The following is a 17,217-nucleotide window of genomic DNA, read 5'->3' as shown; positions in this document are numbered from 1 at the left end:
CAGATAACCATTATATCTACTACTGTGGGGAAGAATCCCTTAGAAGAAATGGAGTAGCCCTCATAGTTAAAAAAAGAGTTCAAAATGCAATACTTGGGTGCAATCTCAAGAACGACAGAGTGATCTCTGTTCATTTCCAAGGCAAACCATTCAATATCACAGTTATCCAAGAAAAGCTATGACCAACCTGCTGTTGCTGCTATTTCGCTTCAGTCGTGTCCAACTCTGTGCTATCCCATAGACAGCAAGCCACCAGTCTACCCTGTCCCTAGGATTATCCAGGCAATAACATAGGAGTGGGTTGCGATTTCCTTCTCCAATACATGGAAGTGAAAAGTGAAAGTGAAGTCGCTCAGTCGTGTCTGACTCTTAATGACCACATGGATTGCAGCCTACCAGGCTCCTCCATCCATGGGTTTTTCCAGGCAAGAGTAGACAGCATATTAAAAAGCAGAGATATTACTTTGCCAACAAAAGTCCATCTAGTCAAAGTTATGGCTTTCCAGTAGTCATATATGGATGTGAGAGTTGGACTATAAAGAAAGCTGAGCAGAGAAGAATTGATGGTTTTGAACTGTTGTGTTGGAGAAGACTCTTGAGAGTCCCTTAGACTGCAGGGAGATCCAACCAGTCCATCCTAAAGGAAACAGTCCTGAATATTCATTGGATGGACTGATGCTAAAGATGAAACTCCAGTACTTTGGCCACCTGATGTGAAGAACTGACTCATTGGAAAAGACCCTGATGCTGGAAAAGGTTAAAGGAGGGAAGAAAAGGGGGTGACAGAGGATGAGATGGTTGGATGGTGTCATTGACTCAATGGACTTGAGTTTGAGCAAGCTCCAGAAGTTAGTAATGAATTGGGAACCCTGGGGTGCTGCAGTCCGTGGGGTCACAAAGAGTTGGACATGACTGAGCAACTGAACTGAACTGAATTGCCCAAACTTGTGTTACCCAGTATCAATCTGGGCCTCTCTTCCACTTTCTCTCCTATCTTTGTGGCACAATGTCTTAAAAAAAAAAAAAAACTGAAGTATAGTTGATTTACAGTGTTGTCCTAGTTTCAGATGCACAGCAGAGTGATTCAGTTGATTCTTTTCCATTATAGGTTATTACAAGATGCAGAATATAGTTGTGGTACATGTATACAAAGGAATACTATTCAATCATAAAAAAGAATGAAATACTGCCATTTTGAGCAACACGGATAGACCTAGTGATTATCATACTAAGTGAAGTAAGTCAGAGAGAGAAAGCCAAGTATTATATGATATTGCTTATATGTGGAATCTACACACCAAAAAAATACAAATGTGCTCATTTGCAAAGCAGAAGATTCACAGACGCAGAAACAAACATTGCTACCGAAAGGAAAGGGCGGGGGGAGGATAAATTGGAAATTTGGTGTAAACAGATACACACCAGTGTATGTAAGATAGATTACCATAATAAAATAGACTGTGTAGCACAAGAAACTACATTCTGCTTCTTGTAATAGCCTATAATGGAAAAGAATCAACTAACTCACTTTGCAGCACATCCACTTGAAACTAGATAACATTGTAAATCAGCTATACTTCAGGGTTGTTGTTTTTTTAAGACATTGTGCAAGAAAGTGAGGAGAGAAAGTGGAAGAGGGGCCCGACTGACACTGGGTAACCCAGGAATGGGCAGAATAAGAGAAAATATGGGGAAGGGAGAGAGAAACAGGAGTTTATGTGATAGATGGTAACTTCCCACTTATCCCCATTTTGCTTCTTTAATATCCACTTACCAAATCAGGATTATGCAGCTCAGTTTTATCCCATGTCTATTGCTCAAGATCCCCCACTATATGTCTCAGGTCATACTTTTCGGCTGGAATTGACAGATTTACATCAGTCTGCAAACTTTCTTCACAGCCCCAATTCCTTCCATTTGGCTCTCTTGTAAAACATCCAGTGATAGGCCTGGGGTCCTGAAAGTCCCCTTCCAGGCTCTGGCCCCACATTCATTCTCTAAGTTGTTCAAGTTATTCACTTTTCTGATTATTTTTACTTATTTAGATTTGGAGATAATAATCTCTTCTTCCCAGTGTGGCTAAGTGAGAAGAAGCTATAAGACACGCATTTGCTCCTGCTCCTGTTCATTTGCTAAGTCGTGCCCAACTCTTTGAGACCCATGGACTATAGCCCACCAGGCTGCTCTGTCCATAGGATTAGAATACTGGAGTGGGTTGCCTTTTCCTCCTCCAAGGGATCTTCTTGATCCAGGGATCAAACTTGCATCTCCTGCATTGGCAAGCAGATTCTTTACCACTGTGCCACCTGGGAAGACCAAAGCACAGTGCTTAGCCCAAAGAAAATACATTGCACTGGTGTCTGTTTCACCTAGTTCACTTGTGCTCTTTTTCCCACCTGTGCAAAGCTTCTACCTTCAAACCATCATTCATACCATTTCCTCCCACCTCTTTCAGTTCAGTTCACTCAGTCATGTCTGACTCTTTGTGACCCCATGGACCACAGCACGCCAGGCCTCCCTGTCCATCACCAACTCCCAGAGTTTACCCAAACTCATGTCGGTTCTTGTCTCCTCATCAATATATGAGGACACCTAAAGAGGTGAACCCAGATTGGTTTCTTCTTTTTTCCATTACATCATCCTCTAACACATTAGAGGGACATCAGAGACATCAGAATCTATTCATAGGTTATGTGAATGGCTACCTACTCTGATGGTCCCCAGAGTCATGGAAACTGCTACCATCAGCTACTTTGCAGACTTCCTGTATACTAGATCAGTGTTTCTCAATGTCCAGGCCTTGGATCAGGAGTATCAGCATGAACTGGAAACTCGTTAGAAATCCAAAGTTTTGAGCTCCATCCCAAACTTACCAGAAACTCTGGGAGTAGACTACAGCTATCTGTGTTTTCAGAAACCTTCCAAATGAGTCTGATGCAAGGTAAAAATCTGAGCACCACAGGGCTCAGGCATATTCTTTAGAAGGTCCTTCCACCTCGGATTAAATCAGCTACCTGGAAATCCTAAAGGAGACAGACAAAGTGCAAGTGAAATGTAAAAGGCTTTGGTTGAGAAAGTCAGCACTGGACCCTCTCATCTAGGATGAACTTCAAAGAAAGAAAATGTAGTAGTACTTTGGGCAATCAGGAAATGTCCTACTGTGCTATATAGGGAGAAAGCCAGAAACTGAAGGTGCCTCAAAGATAGACCTCCTACTTCTGTTCATAGTTGTGTCCAGGGCACAAGACAGCAACCCATCTTCAACAATGCAAATGATGACCCTGCCCTAGGACAGTTGTCCTCAAAATAAGTTCCTTGGGCCAGCAGCATTGTATCACCTGGGAACTCATTAGAATTCCCACTTTCCGGCTCCACCCAGGATAAAGGACAGGGCTTTCGAAAGCATTCTTCACACAACTCACAGAATTGGGGCTGCGACGCTACAGTCTCACGTCTGTTAGTGGGTAAGTTTCTATTGTTTTGCAAAACTACACTCAGGATGCAAACTTGACAAATTCCTGTCTTGATCTCCAGCTTCATTTCTACACAATCTGTGCTTCTGGTTTCTAGCCAGCCTTGCTTCCTTTAAATACCTGAGAGCTCCATGTAGTTACTTGCCTTGAAATATGCTGCTACTTCTTCCTGGAAACACCTCCAATCCCCGTGTCTCACTTATCAACTTCAGCTCAAACAATGTTACTTTTTCTCAGAAGTCTTTTGGGACTACCCTCTCCCATCAGTTTACCTTAGACTTTTTACATTATACACTCTGACAATTTCCTTAATAACATTTCCTATGCTGTAGTCTTTGCCTAATGCCAGGCTTGCCTAGGAAACGAAGAGGTGATGGGGAAAGGTGGTGATGGTAAAAATTTTATTTTCTTAAAAGATAGAACCAGAATTCCTCTGGAACGCAAGTAGCTATTCAAGAAAAACACCATGGTTGATGTGTTTGGAAGGAAAATGAGATCCCAAAACCAGATACAGCCAGAAACAGAGCAATCAAAAAGAAAAGAATGTCTTTGTTTTAGAATTGAATAAGATCATTCTTGAAGAAATGGAAAATTTTTCAATTTTTTATTATCAAATAGAATCCAGCAAAATCTTAGATGATAAAGATTTGCCCCAAGTATACCAAGAAGGTTGACTATCAGGAAATGTTGCTTAGTCACTAAGGCATATCCAACTCTTCTGCAACCCCATGGACCATAGCCCACCCAGCTCCTCCGTCCATGGGATTTCCCAGGCAAGAACACTGGAGTTGGTTGCCATTTCCTTCCCCAGGTCTTCCAGACCCAGGATCAAGCCAGTGCCTCCTGCATTGGCAGATGGATTCTTTACTGCTTAGCCACCCAGGAAGCCCATATATCAGGAAATATTTTCACATAATTTAAGGTATTATAAAGCTATGGAGCAACATAACCAATCATGGCCATATCTGTTGGAAGGTAATGTAGTACAAATTCAGCATCTAATAATTGGTTACCTTTTTACCAAAAATAAAAATTTACACCTCAGCATAAAAGCCTGCACTTTATTTAAGTGGAAGCATTTAGATTCTGTCACAAAAGTCAGAAACAAGGAGGGCTACCATATTGGGATTGTTGAACATTCTTCTAGATACTAGCCACAATGTATTAACAGTGAACACATATATAATTTTTTTTAAAGACATCCAAGAGGAGGAGGGAAAATGATCATTTTTGGCTGCATAAAGAACTTCTACAAATCAATATCAAACCAGTTAGAAACAGAATTTAAACGTGAGTAACAAATACAACACTTTAATCATATGGACTGGAGTGGGTTGTCATTTCCTCCTCTAGGGGATCCTTCCAACCCAGGGATCAAACCAGGGTCTCCCACATTGACAGGCAGATTCTTTACCATCTAAGCCACCAAGGAAGCCCCAACAAATATCTGCATGTTAAGTCACTTCAGTCATGTCTGACTACTTACAACCCTATGGACTGTAGCCCACCAGGCTCCTCTGTCCACAGAATTCTCCAGGCAAGAATACTAGAATGGGTTGCCATGCTTTCCTCCAGGGGATCTTCCCCACCTAGGGATCCAATCTGAGACTCTTATGTGTCCTGCATTGGCAGGTGGGTTCTTTACCACTAGAGCCACCTGGGAAACTCTAGATACCAATTAAAAAGACACAGTTCTTTAACATATGAAAAATAATTTGACTACATTCATATTGAGTAATGTGTATAAAAAAGACAGGAACACAATTTTTCATTGATCAGGTTGGCAAATAAAATCATTAACAAGCATATGGGGAAATTGACAAAATGCTGATATAATTAGTTTGGTTAAAATTTTTATTGTGGACAATCCAATAATGTCTATCAAAATTATAAATGCATCCACCAATCGTATAGCAATTCCATGTCTAAGAATCTAGCCAGGTGGTCCAATAATCTATTGCTAAATAACAAATCACTTCAAAACAGTGGCAAAAAGCAAGTTTTGCTCATGATCTTACATGTCTGCTTGTACATCAAGCAGAGCACAGAAGGTGTCACTTGCCTCTGCTCCTTGCAGACTGGGGCTTCACTTGGTGACTCAAATGGCTGCAAAGCTGGGGCACTGGCCTAGCGTCACACCTCTGTGCCTCCCTGGTGGTCAACTGTGTTCATTGGTTCCTCTCCCTGTTGCATCTGCTGGGGCTGAAATGTTCCAGATGGCCTCTTTGCTCCATCACCAAAGTGATAGTAATTTACTCCTGGTGGTTTTGATTCCCTAAGTCACCATAATAGCGTAAAGTCAAAGGAATTTAAAGGGATTATTGGTCAGCTTTGTCCACTGAACAAGGATGCAGATCAAAGAGCACTCACTGAGGCTACAGAGTGAGGGTGACATTATGTGGGAATGAACTGGTGAAGGGCTGGTTAGAAGAGACCACATTGAGGTATGCTGCTGCTGCTGCTGCTGCTGCTAAGTTGCTTCAGTCGTGTCCGACTCTGTGCGACCCCAGAGACGGCAGCCCACCAGGTTCCCCCGTCCCTGGGATTCTCCAGACAAGAACACTGGAGTGGGCTGCCATTTCCTTCTCCAATGCATGGAAGTGAAAAGGGAAAGTGAAGTCGCTCAGTCGTGTCCAGCTCTTAGCGACCCCATGGACTGCAGCCTACCAGGCTCCTCCATCCATGGGATTTTCCAGGCAAGAGTACCGGAGTGGGTTGCGAGGTATGCCCATGTCCAATTCCGAGGAGCTGACAGCTATCGCCACATCATGCTCTGGATGCTCCCAAAGGAGATGATTGTGAGCCATCATCTGAAACTGTAGACAAAGCAATGTGATGTAAGAAAACTCAAAGTGGAGTTCCTCTCTTCCCTCACTTGATGATATGCCCCCTCTTGTAATAATGTAACCTTGTTGGTAGCTGCATCTTAGTGGAATGCTTCTGTTGATGTCTTTTGTTTGATGGGAAATGTTTTTAAAACTTTTTAATTAAAATTTTTAATTATCTGGAGTAACAGGTAAATTTGGTCTTGGAGCACAAAATAAAGCAGGACAAAGACTAACAGAGTTTTGCCAAGAGAACACACTGGTCATAGCAAACACCCTCTTCCAACAACACAAGAGAAGACTCTACACATGTACATCACCAGATAATCAACACTGAAATCAGATTGATTATATTCCTTGCAGCAAAGACAGAGAAGCTCTATACAGTCAGCAAAAACAGAGCAGGAGCTGGCTCAGATCATGAACTCCTTATTGCCAAATTCAGACTTAAATTGAAAAAACTAAGGAGAACCACTAGACCATTCAGGTATGACCTGAATCAAATCCCTTATGAGGATACAGTGGAACTAGGAAATAGATTCAAGGGATTAGATCTGATAGAGTGCCTGAAGAACTATGGACAGAAGTTCCTGACTTTGTACAGGCTGCAGTGATCAAGACCATCCCCAAGAAAAAGAAATGAAAACAGGCAAAATGATCATGTGAGGAGGCCTTACAAATAGCTGAGAAAAGAAGAGAAGCTAACGGCAAAGGAGAAAAGGAAAGATATATCCATCTGAATGCAGAATTCCAAAGAATAGCAAGAAGAGATAAGAAAGGCTTCCTCAGTGATCAATGCATAGTAATAGAGGAAAATAATTGAATGGGAAAGACTATAGACATCTTTTGAAGAAAATTAAAGATACCAAAGGAACATTTCACACAAAGATGGGCACAATAAAGGACAGAAATGGTATGGACCTAACAGAAGCAGAAGATATTAAGACCAGGTAGCAAGAATACACAGAAGAAGATACAGAAAAGATCTTCATGACCCAGATAATCATGATGGTGTGATCACTCACCTAGAGCCAGGCACCCTGGAATGTGGAGTCAAGTGGGCCTTAGGAAGCATCACTACGAACAAAGCTAGTGGAGGTGATGGAATTCCAGTTGAGCTATTTCAAACCCTGAAAGATGATGCAGTGAAAGTGCTGCACTCAATATGCCAGCAAGTTTGGAAAACTCAGCAGTGGCCACAGGACTCCAAAAGGTCAGTTTTCATTCAAGTTCCAAAGAAAAGCAATGCCAAAGAGTGTTCAAACTACTGCACAATTGCACTCATCTCACATGCTAGCAAAGTTATGCTCAAAATTCTTCAAGCCAGGCTTCAGCAGTACATGAACCATGAACTTCTAGATGTTCAAGCTGGATTTAGAAAAGGCAGAGGAACCAGAGATCAAATTGCCAACATCCGCTGGATCATAGAAAAAGCAAGAGAGTTCCAGAAAAACACCTACTTCTGCACCACTGACTATGCCAAAGCTTTTGACTGTATTCATCACAACAAATTGTGGACAATTCCTCATGAGATGGGAATACCAGACCACCTGACTTGCCTCCTGAGAAATCTGTATGCAGGTCAAGAAGCAACAGTTAGAACTGAACCTGAAACAAGAGACTGGCTCCAAATCGGGAAAGGAGTACATCAAGGCTGTTCACTATCACCCTGCTTATTTAACTAATATGCAGAGTACATCATGTGAAATGTCAGGCTGGATGAAGCACAAGCTGGAATCAAGATTGCCAGGAGAAAAATCAATAACCTCAGATATGCAGATGACACCACCATAATGGCAGAAAGCAAACAAGAACTAGAGAGCCTCTTGATGAAAGTGAAAAAGGCAAGGGAAAAATCTGGCTTAAAACTCAACATTCATAAAACAAAGATTGTGGCATCTGGACCCCCATCACGTCATGGAAAGTAGATGGGGAAACAATGGAAACAGTGAGAGACTTTCTTTTCTTGGTCTCCAAAATCACTGCAGATGGTGACTGCAGCCATGAAATTAAAAGATGCTTGCTCCTTGGAAGAAAAGCTATGACCAACTTAGACAGCATATTAAAGAGCAGAGACATTATTTTGTCAACAAAGGTCAGTCTAGTCAAAGCTATGGTTTTTCCAGTGGTCATGTTCGGATGTGAGAGTTGGACTAGAAAGAGAGCTGAGTGCCAAAGAATTGATGCTTTGGAACTGTGGTGTTGGAGAAGACTCTTGAGAGTCCCTTGGACTGCAAGGAGATCAAACCAGTCCATCCTAAAGGAAAGCAGTCCTGAATGTCCATTGGAAGGACTGATGCTGAAGCTGAAACTCCAATACTTTGGCCACCTGATGTGAAGAACTGACTCATTGGAAAAGACCCTGATGCTGGGAAAGATTGAAGGAGGGAGGAAAAGGCGATGACAGAGGATGAGGTGGTTGGATGGTATCACCCACTCGACAATGGACATGAGTTCGAGCAAGCTCTGGGAGTTGGTGATGGACAGGGAAGACTGGCGTGCTGCATTCCATGGGGCCGCAAAGAGTTGGACATGACTGAGTGACTGAACAGAACTGAGCTGAATTAAAATTTTAGCTAGTAAGCTTTACAGTTATTCCATGAGACTGACCTTTCTTACAACTCTCAGCATTCTTCGTTTGTTCACTGAGTTTTGCTTTGTTTTGCTTTGCACCCATAATTTCAGTGAAACTATGGAATTCAGGCTTCCTTCTTTCCTTCCCTCCTTTACCAACTCACCCTACACGCTTTGACCCCCAATGAACAGCCCTCCATCCTCCACCAAACCTCTTTTCTTTTTCTTTTCTTCTATTTTAAAATTGAAGTACACTTGATTTACAACATTTTATTAGTTTCAGGTGTAGGACACAGTGATTCAAAATTTTTGCACATTATTCTACTAACATTATAAAGTCTTTTAAAATAAAATGTAAAAGTCTATTCTGATTTTGATTCTGATTTCTTCTTATACTCATTTTGGTACATTGTGTTTTTCAAGGAATTTCCCCACTAGACTTAAGTAGTTGGATTTATTTGCAGGAACAAAATAGTTTATCATCCCTTTGATATGATTAGGAACTATAGTAATAATTCCTCTTTGAATTCTGATATTGGCTATTTATTATTATTTCTTTTTGTTTGATCAACCTGGCTAGAGATTTAACTTCACAAATTTTACAAAAATCTAATTTTGATTTTCTACTTCATATTTTCTATGTTCTGTTTTATTGCACATTTTAAAAAATGCCTTTTGCACAGTAAAAGTTTTTAATTTCAAAAGACTTCAACTTATCGTTTCTTTCATAAATCATGCTCTTAGTTTTGTATCTAAAATACCATCACCAAATCCAAGGTCACCTAGATTTCCTCCAATATTATCTTCTAAGAGTTTTACAGTTGTACATCTTTATCTATGATCTATTTTGAATTGATTCATGTGAAAGGTATGAGGTCTGTGACTATGCTCTTTTCTCTTCTTTATTGCATGTGCATGTCAAGGATCATTTATTGAAAAGTCTATGCTTTTAGACAGATGCACAGATATAAAATATAAAGTAGTGGATACACGGGGAGAGATAGAAGGGGGAAAAAGGGGTATCTCTTACATATGGGATTAAAAGATACAAAATATTATGAAGCAAATAGATAAGCAACAAAGATATATCATACAGCACAGGGAATTACAGCCATTATTTTGTAATAACCTTAAAGGGAATATAATCTATAAAAAAATACTGATTCATTATGCTGTATACTCAAAACTAATATAATATTGTAAATCAAGTATACTTCAATTTAAAAGGCAAAAATGAATAAAAGTTTTGAAAAGGCTATGATTTTTCTATCAGATTATCTCTGGGTTTTTGCCAAAGATAAATTACATTTAAAATAACTACCATTAAGTTTGGATTTAGATATAGTTCTTTTTAATATTTATTTATTTGGCTGCACTGGGATCTATAATCGGGGCATGCTGGCATGCAAGATCTTTAGTTGTGGCATGCGAACTCTTAATTGTGGCATGTGGGATCTAGTTCTCTGACCAGAGACTGCGTCCAGGCCCCGCATTGAGAGCGGGATTTATGTCTACATTTACCCTCTTGCTTCTGCTCTCTGTTTGCCCCATATTTTCATTGTTACTCTTTTTTTCATTCTTGTGTGTTGATCTCTTCAAAAGTATTCCATTTTCTCTCCTCTTTTGGTGTTTTTTCCTCGTGGCTGCTCTAGAAACTGAAGTACTTATCCTTAATGTATTATTCTCTACCTTGAATTCATAGTGGACCACTTCAAAGAAGATATAAGAAACTTATGAACGTGTACTTCCATTTAGCCCCTACCCTTCCTTTGTCACCGTCATGTTTTGCTTCTTTGTGGGTCAGAAACTCACAACAGGTCATTGTTGTTTTTGCCTTAGTCAGTTCCATTTTTTTAAGAAACTAAGCAATGATCAAAATAGTAGTCTTCTCATGCTTCTCACGTCTTTAAAATTTCCAGAAACTTTTATTCTTTCCTGTTGACCCAGAGTTCTATCTGGTATCATTCTCTTTAATCCTGAAGAATTTCTTTAACATTTCTTATATCTCAAGTCCTACTGGGGGAGAGTAGGGAGGTGGGGGGGACAAATTCTCTCTGGTTTTCTATCTTAAAATGTCTTTCTTCAATCTTCATTTGTGATGGGTAGTTTTTCTGGGCCTATCTTTTATGTTTCTTCACCATCTAAAACTTACTCCAGTGCTTTCTGGCTCATGTGAGCTCTTATAAGAAAGTAGCCATTTTTCCTATATTGTCCCCCTGTGTGTAATGTAGCTTTCCCCCTCCTCTCATTGATTTTAAATTATTCTCTCCTGTCTCTATTTCTTTTTCTTAGTTCTCTGTAATTTGACTCCAAAGTGCCAGGATTTTGTTTTTCTTTCTATTTCCCACATAAAGTTCAGATTTTTGGATTTATGACTTGAAATTTTTCATCAAAATTTAAAAATTTTGGTCTTTATATCTTCAAATATTGTTTTTCCTCCCAGTTGAGTCTGTTCTTCTCCTTCTGGGGTTCTAATTACATTAGACGGCTTGATATTATCCCATTGATCACTAGTGCTGTGCTTGTCTATTTTTCATATTTTTCTTTTATGCTTTAGTCTCAATTTCTCATGATCTGTCTTCAAATTGACAGACTCTTTCTTCAATGTCAATATTCTATGAGGTCCATAGAGATTATAGTGCTAAAATTAATACTTTTTGAGTTTATACTTCTCTCATGAACTCTTAGCCTATTATATTTATTTTTCTATAAATCCTTTAGCACTTTTATAATAGCTAAAGTCCTAAGTTCCAATGAATGAGTCATCTGTAGTTCTGCTTCTACTGTTTAATCTTTTGATTATGAGCCATATTTTCCTGACTGTTCATATATCCTATAAATTTATATTACAGACAATAAAACTGAAGTCTATCAAGCACCGGCGGCTGTGACAGCGCACAAGCAAGGCCAAGTGGAGCAACCCCACGCCCGAGGTCAGGGGTGGTGGCCAGGAGGAGCTACCCAACGCCCGAGGTCATGGGCAGGAGGAGCTACTCCATGTCCAAGGTACGAAGCAGCGGCTGTGCTTTGCTGGAGCAGCCATGAAGAGATACCCCACATCCAAGGTAAGAGAAAACCAAGTAAGACGGTAGGCACTGAGAGAGGGCATCAGAGGGCAGACAGACTGAAACCAGATCACAGACAACTAGCCAATCTGATCACATGGACCACAGCCTTGTCTAACTCAATGAAACTAAGTCATGCTGTATGGGGCCACCCAAGATGGACGGGTCAGGGTGGAGAGGTCTGACAGAATGCAGTCCACTGGAGAAGGGAATGGCAAACCACTTCAGTATTCTTACCTTGAGAACCCCATCAACAGTATGAAAAGGCAATAAATAGGACACTGAAAGAGAAATTCCCCAGGCCGGTAGGTGCCCAATATGATACTGGTGATCAGTGGAGAAATACCTCCAGAAAGAATGAAGGGATGGAGCCAAAGCAAAAACAACACCCAGCTGTGAATGGGACTGGTGATAGAAGCAAGGTTCGATGCTGTAAAGAGCAATATTGCATAGGAACCTGGAATGTTAGGTCCATGAATCGAGGCAAATTGGAAGTGGTCAAACAGGAGATGACAAGAGTGAACATCAACATTCTAGGAATCAGTGAACTAAGATGGACTGGAATGGGTGAATTTAACTCAAATGACCGTTATATCTACTATTGTGGATAGGAATCTCTTAGAGAAATGGAGTAGCCATCATAGTCAACAAAAGAGTCTAAAATGCAGTACTTGGATGCAATCCCAAACATGACAGAATGATCTCCATTCGTTTCCAAGGCCAACCATTCAATATCATGGTAATCCAAGTCTATGACCCAACCAGAAACACTGAAGAAGCTGAAGTTGAACAGTTCTATGAAGACCTACAAGACCTTCCAGAACTAACACCCAAAAAGATGTCCTTTTCATTATAGGGGAATGGAAGGCAAAAGCAGGAGGTCAAGAAACACCTGGAGTAACAGGCAAGTTTGGCCTTAGAGTACAGAATGAAGCACGGCAAAGGCTAATAGAATTCTGCCAAGAGAATGCACTGGTCAGAGCAAACACCCTCTTCCAACACAAGAGAAGACTCTACACATGGACATCACCAGATGCTCGACACCAAAATCAGATTGATTATATTTTTTGCTGTCAAAGATGGAAAAGCTCTATACAATCAGCAAAAACAAGAAAGGGAGCTGACTGTGGCTCAGATCATGAACTCCTTATTGCCTAATTCAGACTGAAATTTCATCTCTAATTTTTCAGAGCCTCCAATTAACACTTGCAATGAGACATTAGAAGACTTGATACCTCATTTCTCTCATATCTCTTCAGCCCCTTTCAATAACCCGGATCCTACTTGATATCTCTATTCCTCTTAACAACCAAAACTTCCGAAAAGCACTAATCCACAACCAATCCAAACAAGCAATTCAATTCATTCTCTTGTTGATAAGCTTAGGAAGAGTGGTGGGGATTGGAACAGGGACTGCAGGGCTCATTACCTCTTTAAACTATCACAGCCTCTCTAAGGATCTTACTGAGAGCCTAGAAGTAGCTGTTGGCCTTATCACTCTCCAAGGCCAACTAGATTCCCTGACAGATGTGGTCCTTCCAACCAGAAGAGGATTAGACCATCTCACAGCAGAAAAAGGAAGCCTTTGTCTTTTCCTAGATGAAGCCTGCTGCTTCTACGCCAATAAATAGGGTGTTGCAAAACAGGCAGCAAGGAATCTGACAAATAGGGCCTCAAGAATACATTAACACCTTAGTAAATCATGAGAAAACTGCTTAAGCAATTGGGATTGGATGCCATGGGTCCTACCTGTACTGGGCCCCCTTCTCATATTAACCCTTATTCTGACTTTTGGCCCCTGTCTAATGTGTCTTTTCTCAAAGTTCCTGTGGGGCTGCCTATGAGCCTTTACCAGCCAGACTGTTCATGAGCTACTTCTAACTCGCTCCAATTATCACAAGCCTCGAGCCCACTCTGACTTCCCTTAAACCACATTCTAGCCTATTCTTATCTTACCCCATGACAACGCCCCAAACTCTTGCAGGAGGGGGACCCCTTCCAGGGCCGGAAACTGGGCTCTTGTCTAACACTCAGAAATGATTTTCCAAGGAGAGACGTGCTGACAAAGCAAGAGATTTTATTAGAAAGGGTAGCCGGGTGGAGAGCAACAGGGTAAGGGAACCCAGAACAGCTCTGCCACATGGCTTGCCGTCTCGGATTTTATGATGATGGGATTAGTTTCTGGGTTGTCTTTAGCCAATCCTTCTGACTCAGAGTCCTTCCTGGTGGTGCATGTCTTGTTCAGCCAAGATGGATGCCAGAGAGAAGGATTCTGGGAGGTGGTTGGAAATGTAGTGTCTCCTTTTGACCTTTCTGAACTCTTCTGGTTGGTGGAGGCTTATTAGTTCCATGTTCCTTACTAGGACCTCCTGTTGTAAAATAACTCATGCAAATGTTTACTATGGTGCCTGGCCAGGGTGTGTGGTTTCAATCAGTGTGCTTCCTGTGACAAAACCAGCACAAAGCAGATACAGAAGCCTGACCTTCAGCCCTTACCCTATATCAAAAAGGCTGCAATGTTAGGGTTCACAAGAGGCTCATGGCATATAGTTAAAAGATGGCTCATTGTGGTGCCCTGACAAACAAGAGATGAAGTCACAGTGGCCACATTGCCCTGGTGGGCATCCTATTTTCCCTGAAGGCAATATCCTGTTTCTCCCTGCTGGTGCCAGTTTCTCAAGACTATGTGACCACCTAACTGTGAGATCCCTTCAACTACATGACCAAAAGACCCCAGCTGCGGGCTAAAAATAAACTAAAGCCCCCTCCCTTCGAGGCATGATTACCCATCAAAAAGTATAAGATGGGTTGTCTGTAAAGGGAGGGCACTGGTTTTTCTCTAAAGCCAGTTTTCTTTTTCTTTCTTTCTTTCTTTCTTTCTTTCTTTCTTCCTATAATGAATCTTTTTCTGCCTGAATGCCTGGCTTACTTTCTTTTTCTCCATGGCCAACTTACCCAACACTTCAAAGCCGAGCAGAGTAATGGAATCAACCATAGCTCCTGAATCAACCAGCCCTGAAGCCCACCCCATCTCTGATTTCTGATTTAGTTAGTTAGTTAAGTCGCTCAGTCATGTCTGACTCTCTGCCACCCCATGAATCGCAGCACGCCAGGCCTCCTTGTCCATCACCAACTCCCGGAGTTCACTCAGACTCACGTCCATCAAGTCAGTGATGCCATCCAGCCATCTCGTCCTTGGTCGTCCCCTTCTTCTCCTGCTCCCAATCCCTCCCAGCATCAAAGTCTTTTCCAATAAGTCAACTCTTCGCATGAGGTGGCCAAAGTACTGGAGTTTCAGCTTTAGCATCATTCCTCCAAAGAAATCCCAGAGTTGATCTCCTTCAGAATGGACTGGTTGGATCTCCTTACAGTCTAAGGAACTCTCAAGAGGCTTCTCCAACACCACAGTTCAAAAGCATTAATTCTTTGGTGCTCAGCCTTCATCACAGTCCAATTCTCACATCCGTACATGACACTGGAAAAACCATAGCCTTGACTAGACGGACGTTAGTCAGCAAAGTAATGTCTCTGATTTTGAATATGCTATCTAGGTTGGCCATAACTTTTCTTCCAAGGATTATGCCAGCCAATATATTCCCTTATTACTTAAGCCATTGGAGTTTGGGGTATATTTTACCTGCATTTGAAAACATTTGAACTAATAAAGAGTTCTTCATATCTCTTTAAAATAAACCCTGAGATTTATCAGAACACCTGTGTTTTCATGCTTCCTGCCAAAAAAGTGAATCGAGAATAAATAAATGAATTTCTCTTTTATCAGGTGACAGGGAGGACCTCTGCCTATATCTAAAGCTCCCACTTCAAGAAATGGAAATTCACTGCATCCCAAGAATGTGAAAAACCCCTGGAATGAATTATTCTGAAAATGACAAAAGGAGGGGCAGAGGAAATGGGATGGCCCCCAGGTGATTTTTTTCTGTGCTTCCTTTCCCTTTTGAGGGAGAATCAGTGCTCATGTTTGAACACTTTCCAAGAGATCACGTTGGGGAACATCCATGTGTGAGTCAAGGTGGAGCGTGACCCTGTCTCCTCCTCTACTGCAAAATATTCCTGGGTTCACCCTCCAGCTTTACTCCCCTAGGAAGTCAGCAAAGGTGGAATGCCATCTGGCTCACTGAGAAACTCTGCTCCTGGGGCGAGAGATGCTTTCTCATTGTGGGGAGGCCTGGGAACTGACCATCTGCATCCCTGGAGGGAGGCCATCCTCTGGCAGCCCTGCTCCCAAATACTTTCTTTAGTGAGTTTCCCTGGTCCAGTGCCTTCCCTGGAGGGAGGGGGAGACCACCCATCACAGAGGTTCAAGGTCTACTCCACCAGATATGAAGTCTCCGCCTTCGTCTGCTCAGCCTAGTCTCCTCTGAGGGCCTTGAGCAGTGGAGGGAGCCAGGGCCCCCGGGAGGCCAAGACAGAAAGTTGGCTCCTTCCCAACCTTGATATTAGTGCCACTCCGTGTCAATTTACCCCCTGTGTCCCCATTCCTGTCCTGTCTTCTCCATCCCCACACCTCCCATTACAGCTCAGGCCCCAATGGATGGCTGAGATGGAATTCTTTTCTTCTGAATGTGATGCCATGTTCCCAGGCTCACACTTACTTGGTCCAACTGCCACATTCCTGCAGTGTGATCTTCCTGAAATTCCTAACCTGCTTAAAAACCTTGTGGAGAAAAGCCTTGAACCCGCCCAAGGCCCATCTCTCAGCCTGGTCCCTCAGCTGCTCCTCCAGTGATTCTCAATCTCCTGCCTGACCCAGCATTACCGGTTGGGGCACAGACTTAGATTACTGTGGGGCTGAATGGCTTGCCTGCTCACTCTGCCTGAAGTCAGTCCTGGAGGGAGGGGCCAGCAAGTGTCTAGAAGACTCAGCCCCACCCTGGCCAGGGCGCCTCTGCCCCCGAGCCCTCACTCTCCTTCTGGTTGACATCCCACCATGAACAAATTTTTCTCACACCCATTTTTACTTCATTTTGTTCATTGGCCGCACTGGGTTTTCATTGCTGCTCAGGCTTTCTCTAGTCATGACCAACAAGGGCTACTCTGGCTTCCCTGTGTGGATGCTCACTTCTGGCTCACCCTCATTTTTATATGCCTTCCTCCCTCTACTGCACAGGTGCCTTTGGCCTTACTTCTCTCAGATCCCTGGTGCCCAGCAGAGACCCCAACACTCAGCACTCAGCTATGTGTGGGTGGAGTGGGACAGGATGAAGTCAAGGAATGGAGAGGCCAACTTAGATCAGACAGTGTGGGAAGACCACATTGAGG

Source organism: Capricornis sumatraensis, chromosome 5 (assembly GCF_032405125.1).
Source record: "Capricornis sumatraensis isolate serow.1 chromosome 5, serow.2, whole genome shotgun sequence".
Lineage (NCBI taxonomy): Eukaryota > Metazoa > Chordata > Mammalia > Artiodactyla > Bovidae > Capricornis > Capricornis sumatraensis.
This window is presented reverse-complemented; position numbering follows the sequence as displayed.